The sequence below is a fragment of the Kogia breviceps genome, chromosome 5 (genome assembly GCF_026419965.1).
Source record: "Kogia breviceps isolate mKogBre1 chromosome 5, mKogBre1 haplotype 1, whole genome shotgun sequence".
NCBI lineage: Eukaryota > Metazoa > Chordata > Mammalia > Artiodactyla > Physeteridae > Kogia > Kogia breviceps.
In genome coordinates this window covers 27,086,804-27,094,802 of record NC_081314.1, presented here as the reverse complement: position 1 = coordinate 27,094,802, position 7,999 = coordinate 27,086,804, and the positions used below count along the sequence as shown (strand labels likewise).

Here is a 7,999-nt window from a genome sequence, read left to right as displayed (position 1 = left end):
AAAGAGCACAGACTGTCAGGCTGTATGAGTCCAAATATATATTGTTCAAAAACGAGCAGAACTACTCTATGCTGTTAGAAGTCAAGACGGTAATTATTCCTGGGAGACATACTGATTTTAAAGGAGGAAGAAGGGATCTTCTGAGGTGATAGTTGTCTCAGCCATCCCATGATCACCCGCTAGATTGGGGATTCACTGGAAGGTCTAACATGACCCAAAGTAGTTTTAGTAATGGCTAAGATTTATTACTGCAAAGGATACAAGGCAGAAATAACAGAAAAAAGATATATACAGGCAAAGGTTAGAGAGGTCAAAAGCAGGCTTTCTTGTCCTCCCTATGCAGGGAATGCATCTTCTTCTCCAGCTGGGAAGTACAAGAATATGTGTGAGATGACCATGCTCAGGAAAGTTGGCTTGAGTCCCAAACCAGGCCCTGGGTACACATCTTGAAACTTGATGTTTACTTTAACATGCTTGCTCATCTTGACTCACTACTTGGGCATATAGACTAATATCTTTATCCAGCCACTATGCGAACATTCCAGTAGTTTAGTTCTCAGAGTTGACCAAGGGTCATTACGATGGCTATAGATTTAAACAAGAACTGAGTAAAACAGACCTGCTTCATCAACTCCCTCTACTCACTAGTAATGTATAATTCTTGCTCTGGGAACTGATTAGATGGGTAAGTTTTGCTTGTGCTTATGTATGCATATTATACTTCAAACATTTTAATAAATTAGTCAGGTAGAAATCCAGACCCATTAATTAGAGCCCCATATTCTTGTAAGTCTACTGAAACCCTGGGAAGTTATCAAAATAACATTAGGAAACCATTAGGGGATATTAAAAAAGCAGGCGTAACTCTAAATCTAAGTAGATGTCAAGAGAGCAAGAAAGTGAATTAAATTCATGATGATGAGTTTCAGAGTATGTTAAGTAGGCAGATAACAGTGAATTTTGTAAAAAAAATTGTATTTGGATGTTTTGGCTATTCTTTAATGTGTCTGAAGTGATCAAAAACCAAATTATGAACAAATATGTAATTCAGATATAATTTTATGGGAATTTAATTGAGTTTACAATCTGTTAAAAGTTACCAAAAACAGGTTTTCAAAAGTTTATCTCTTATGTTTTTAATTTTAAAGTTGAGCATTAAAATATATGTGCAATAAAAAATAAAGAAATACCTATGATCCAGCAATCCCACTCCTGGGCATATATCCAGACAAAACTCTAATTCAAAAAGACACATACACCCATCTGTTCACAGCAACACTATTCACAATAGCCAAGACACGGAAACAACCTAAATATCCATCGACAGATGAATGGATCAAGAAGATGTAGTACATATATATAATGGAATAAAAAGAACAAAATAATGCAGCAACGTGGATGGAACTAGACATAAGTGAAGTAAGCCAAAGACAAATATCATATGATATCACTTATATGTGGAATCTAAAATATGACAAAAATGAACTTATCTACAAAACAGAAACAGACTTACAGACATAGAGAACAGACTTGTGGTTGCCAAGGGGAGAAGGGGTTAGAAGAATGATGCACTGGGAGTTTGGGGTTAGCAGATGCAAACTATTATATAGAATATATATATATATAGAGAGAGAAAGAATGGATAAACAACAAGGTCCTACTGTATAGCACAGGGAACTATATTCAATATCCTGAGATAAACCATAATAGAAAAGAATATGAAAAAGAATTATATGTATAACTGAATCACTTTGATATACATCAGAAATTAACACAACATTGTAAATCAACTGCATTTCAATTTTTAAAAACCCACAAGGAAAGGCTGAACAACTGTCAGAAGTTGATGGACACTAAGAAGACATTATGACTAAATGCAACATGGTACCCTGTATTGAATCCTGGAACAGAAAAAAAGACAATGGTGGAAAAACTGGTGAAATCTGAATGAAGTCTTTGGTTTGGTTAATAGTGCTGCACTGATGTTTCATAGTTTTGAGAAATATGCCACAGTTATGTAAGCTTGTCAACATTAGGGGAAGCTGAGTGAAAGTTATAGGGGACCTCTCTGTATTATCATTACAACTCTTCTGTAACTCTAAAATTACTAAAAGATAAAAAGTTTGTAGAAAGGAAGCTGGAAATTTCTGGTTAATAAGACTTGAATATACAGGACTGGAGAAATAAAGGTACATGTGAGAAAGTGCATGTGTGTGTATATTTTTGTCTATTGGTGTGTCTGTGTGTGACTGTGTGTGGATCTGTGTGTGTGTGTGTGGCTGGGGGACATCTGGTGTGGGGGTGTCTTTGGGTGTCTTTGGGTGTGTGGCTGTGTTTGTGTGTGTCTGGTGCAGACAGGGTGGGTTTACATGATCACATAGTTCTACTCTGAGGGAATTAATAAGCCAAGGCGCCTCCATGAACCTGAGAGTGAGTGCCTCCTTAAATTTTGAGCCCTAGGCACCTTGCTTACCTCACCCTAGATCCAGGCTTTTAATGAAGCTGCAAGGAAGAACAAAATAAAAATAACAGGGGGCACCTGGATTTGAACCAGGGACCTCTTGATCTGCAGTCAAATGCTCTACCACTGAGCTATACCCCCTGATGCTATTATGCACCCTATAAGCAGTTATTCCACTTTTATGAGTTTTATCATACTTCATAAATATCTGTGTGGCTGATATTCCTCCTAGATTTAATTTCATCCCTGATTCCCTTCCAGCCACATCACCTCCTACTTTTCCCAGATCATGTATGTTCATTCTCTTCTCAAAACTTAAAGCTCAGTGCTATATTCTCAGTCTAACTCTCCAGTGTTTAAAATACCCACCAACTGCCCATAAATCTCCAGGCACATCAGTGAATATTGTAAATATCATGGCTTGCCATCAGGTATTGGACATGGAGGGGGTCTTAACTGGGTATCCACAACTGGACTACAGAGGTTCATGTTCAATTCTGAATTACAGGCAAATACTGTATGTGTGCATGGATTGTATTTGTACATGATTTCATCAGATTTTCAAGGGGATCGCATCGAGGTGAACCGTTTCATTTTACAGCTGGAAAAAAAAAATTAAGATGTCCAAAATTCACCTTTGAACAGCACAGATTCCTATTTCCTTGAGTTCCAGTCTGAGAACTTTCAATCTTGGGTATCTCTAAGACGGAGAAGAAAGGTCAAGGAAATCTCTGTCACTGCAGTAAATTCTCCCTGATGAAGCTTGGCAGCTGCTGTGAAGCTAAGGAGCCCACAACCCCCAGAGCTCCAGCTCACATCTCTCTGAGGGCTGTAGACGATGCTTCCTAGTCGCTACACTCTGAGGTTCTACAGAAACCTCAGATTGCAAACCCAGTGTGCCCCAAACTACACTTTCTGTCTTCCTCCTCAAACCTGCATCTCCTCTTATTTTGCTTTGTTGTAATAATAATAGTCCATATTTATTAAACATTTGCTATGTGCCAGGCTAAGTACTAAAAGTTCTAACCATAACTTCCTGCTGAATTATCACCAAAAAAATCCCACAGGACAGGTGTTATTGTTAGCATACTGATTTTGCAAGTAAGGAAACTGAGGCACAGAGTGGCCATGCAGCTGAGAGGTGGTGGGGCCAGGATTTCAGTGTGGGCTCAGAGCTGGGTGCCAGGCCTGCCTATTTAGCCATCTGATCAGCCTCCTCCCTGTCTTGGTTGGTGACACCACTGTGTACTCAGTCATTTGGCCAAAGCATGTAACACAACTCTGGGCTTCTTCCAACCTCTCCTCCCCAGTGCAAGTTAATCACTGGGTGCTGCTGATTTTAGCTTTGACATCACTTAAGCCCACTCCCACCCCTGCACCGCAATGCCACCACCTCCTAAATGGCCTCCCAGCCTCCACCCCTGACATCCATCCCCTACTGCTCCCACAGCAGTCATTTTAAAATCAGGTGCATCTAGGCCACTCCTCTTAAAGGCCTTCATGATAAACTGCAAACCTCTCAGCACAACAAGAGTTCTAACATTTTGATCCCTGTCTGCCTCCTCAGCTTCAGCATCCTCTGCTGACACTGCCTATAGCACATTTTGTGCTCCAGCTGCCTCGAACTTCATCCATCTGGCTCCAGCCTCTGCCCATGCAGTTGTCTCTGCCTGGGACCCAACCCTCACTCACCACACCCCTGCCTCTCCTCCACCCTCCCTCTGGTGCGATACTGTTCTTCTGTGAGACACTGACTTGCCATCAGCTCCTCTTGGAAACCTCTGGTAACCTCCATCCTCTGGACAGAGGTAATAGTTGCCTCCTCTGTGTTCCTGAAGCTGGCCCAGCTCAGTTGAGCTCACAGCTGTCTGACTTCTTATTTTACAGGCCTGCTCCCTGGCTGAGAGCACACTGAGTCCAGGGGCTGTGTCATATTCACTTTTGGGTTCACAATTTGCACAATTCTGGCATGTAGTAGGTGCTCAGTGTATGTCATTCAAGCTGATTTTAAAATGCAGCAGTGTCTGAGCTGCAGGCAGGAGTTAAACCTAGACTAAAGCCTGACCTCTAGCCCCATCCTGCGTCCTGAATGCAGGCACCCAAGGTGGGGTGCTCTCTGCAGGCAATGAACTGGGGGTGGAAACGTAATAGAAAGTCCTCAAGTTTTAGAGCAGGAAAGGATTGCAGTTCCCTATACTTTAGGCCAGTTCATGTTTCTCCACAGCAGTGTTCTGTGAACAAAGACTCTATTCCTTGACTGCCCCCAGGATACTGTAAAGTGTGGGCACCATCACTAAGTTACTGGGTTTGCCCTACAGCCAAATGTTCCAAAACTCTATGGACAGTTCTAGCACCTTGGGAACATTGCTAAGTGGAATTTTGTGACAAAGATTCTAACAGAAGGTGAACAGAATGAGTAGTCATAATGAAGTCAATGAGAACAATGCTCTGAGTTCAAATTCTGGACCTGAGCTTTGTAGCATCTACAAGTCTCAGACTCCTCATGCAAAATGGAGATAATGTGCCTTGTAAAATTTCGATGAGAAATGAAGGAGGTAATTAACATAAAGAACATAGTCTGCCACCTGGCATATACAAAAGGGAAATTAGTGATTATTCAAAGAGCCATGAGCCACAGACAATAAAAGTCAAAATCAATATGTATTTTTCTAAAGCATGAAGAATATACAGGGGGCACCTGGATTTGAACCAGGGACCTCTTGATCTGCAGTCAAATGCTCTACCCCTGAGCTATACCCCCACTGACATGGACTTGTATTCATAATCTCTCTCTCTCTCACAACATTATGGTTCTAAACACCTGCAGTAACTCAGGGGAACAATAATTAGACAGAATGCTGCCTGGAAGAAGTCTGGGCATCACAAGTCTTAGAATTTCATTATGAAAAAAAACCTGACTCCTGAGAATTAAGTTCTCTGAGCCTAGAAACTTAGACTTTCCATACCCAAAGCCTCTGTTTTCTGCCATATCTCACTCAAAGTGAACATTGATTCTAGATAAAAATCCTCAGGTTTTCCACAAATAGCATCATCAGTATAACCTGATGACCGGATTCCTGTCATGCTTTTTTAGCCACGGCTCCCAGCAACTGAGATCCTCATTGCTCTTCTGACTTCACAGAACTGAGCTCAAAACTGGCAATCAATAGACATTTGTTATATTAAACTGATTCTGGAAAAAATTTGTATAAATAATGATATGTGTGAGATAGCTTTTCCAAGACATAACTGTAAGATGATTTTACACAAAGACAGATGGTCAAGGAGATACAATCTTATGAAACATAACTTAACTGAAACTTGGAATACTGCCAACTCCAAAAGGTTATTTGATGAAGAGAAATAAGGCTCCAAACAAGAGCCTCTTAACTGATTAAATCACCTATCCTATTCCTACCACCAAAGATTCCTTTTCACTTCCAAACACAACCACAGTTGGAGCAACCTGTATCTCTGAGCATCATAAACATCTCTTCTCCCCCTGAGAAGTGCTTCTCATGGAAACTTACTTGCTTAAACCTGTAAGGAAGGCTCTCTTCTGCCAATTTCCTGACAACATGCATTACTGAGATCTTTTCAAGGATCCTAATGTGTCATGGTGGTGGTTGGTTGGGACCCCAGGAGAGGGGAGATTCTCAATTACATTCATTTTCTCCCCTACCTCAGGCTGGAATTGAGAGCTAAGAAAAGAATCACATGCATGCTTTGCTCATTGTTCTTTTCTCACCCTGGACATTAGTGGGAGTAGAGATTTTAGCAGTAACAGATGTCCTGTGTGCTTCATATTGAAGAACCCCAGTGTTGGAAGGGATTTAGAGATCATTTATTCCAACCACTTCCTTTGCAGACTAAGAAACAGATGGAGTGAAAATGAAGAGATCTGCTTAAAGTCAGACATAAGAGTAGCAAGAGCAGACCAAGGGTCCATTCCACTGCCAGCTCCTTAGAGACTCTTTGGAAGCCCCCAGTGCCTGGAATGATGCAGGTGCTCAATAAATGTTTGTGGGATAAATACCAAACTGTAGTTATATACATAGACCAAATGTCCTGGTTTGTTGGGGATTCTCCTGGTTTTAGCACTGAATGCCCTGCATCCCAGGAAATCCCTCAGAAAACCAGGATGTGGTTGTTTGGTCACTGTAGATATGACCTTATTTTTTCTCAGTCATAGTATTTCCAAAACTTAATCATTCACTGTCCACTCTCTCATTTTTTTAACCATTTCGCATACATCCTATACTAGTATTTACTTAATATTTGTCTTTAAATCAACTTAATGGTTTTTGTTTATTTGTTTGTTTGTTTTTCGGTATGCGGGCCTCTCACTGTTGTGGCCTCTCCCATTCCAGAGCACAGGCTTCAGGCGCACAGGCTCAGTGGCTGTGGTTCACGGGCCTAGCCGCTCCGCGGCATGTGGGATCTTCCTGGACTGAGGCATGAACCCGCATCCCCTGCATTGGCAGGCGGACTCTCAACCACTGTGCCACCAGGGAAACCCCAACTTAATGTTTTATATTTAGCCTCATCCTAAGCAAAAATATCCCTGAAATCATGCCAATTGTATTTCTTTGTACTGCACATCAAAGCAAATACAGAGCTTTGGGTATTTGTTAAAATTGCATTTAGCACATGTTACACTTACAATTTGCCATGCACCCTTCTAAGTGTTTTACAAATACTGATTCACTTAACCCTTAAGACAACTCGATGAGAGAGGAACAATTATCATCTTTACTTTATGATGAGGAAACTGAGACACAGAGGGGTTAAATAACTTGTCTAAGGTCACACAGCTGTTAAATTTGTCCACGGTCCCCAAAGTCATCTTGGAAACACTCAGTGATAACCACAGTGTGATGATTAATTTTATGTGTCCATCTGAATGAGCCACAAGGTGCCCACACATTTGGCGTCATTATTCAGGATGTGTCTATGCGGGTGTTTCTGGATGAGAACAACATGTGAATTGGTAAAGGAGTAAAGTAGATAGATCCTCTCTTTTTAGGTAGGCCTCTTCCAATCCACTGACGAACTGAACAGAAAGATCAAGTAAATAAAAAAGACCATAAATAGCAAGTGTTAGAAATGATGTGGAGAAAAGGGAACGCTTATGCACTGTTGGTGGTGATGTAAATTTGTGGAAGAGTATGGAGGTTCCTCAAAAAATTAAAAATAGAACTACCATATGATCCTGCAATCCCACTCCTAGGCATATATCTGGACAAAACTATAATTCAAAAAGATACATGCACCCCTATGTTCATACCAGCACTATTCACAATAGCCAAGACATGGAAACAACCTAAGTGTCATTCAAGAGATGAATGGATAAAGAAGACGTGATACACACACACACATGTGTGCATGTCCACAATGGAATACTACTCTGCCATAAAAAGAATGAAATTATGCCATTTGTAACAACATGGAAAGACCTGGAAGGTATTATGCTAAGTAAAATAAGTCAGACAAAGACAAAAGCTATATGTTATGACTTATAAGTGGAATCTAAAAAGT

The 7,999-nt window shown here is 40.7% G+C and overlaps 2 non-coding genes across 2 annotated transcripts; both read right to left on the bottom strand.

Moving 5' to 3' along the window:
* Nucleotides 1–2,530: 2,530 nt before the first annotated feature.
* On the bottom strand, nucleotides 2,531–2,602 carry TRNAC-GCA (transfer RNA cysteine (anticodon GCA)). The gene has a single exon. It is a non-coding gene; the product is annotated as a tRNA-Cys (tRNA).
* Nucleotides 2,603–5,150: 2,548 nt separating this feature from the next.
* Nucleotides 5,151–5,222, bottom strand: TRNAC-GCA (transfer RNA cysteine (anticodon GCA)). The gene has a single exon. It is a non-coding gene; the product is annotated as a tRNA-Cys (tRNA).
* Between the last annotated feature and the right edge of the window lie 2,777 nt (nucleotides 5,223–7,999).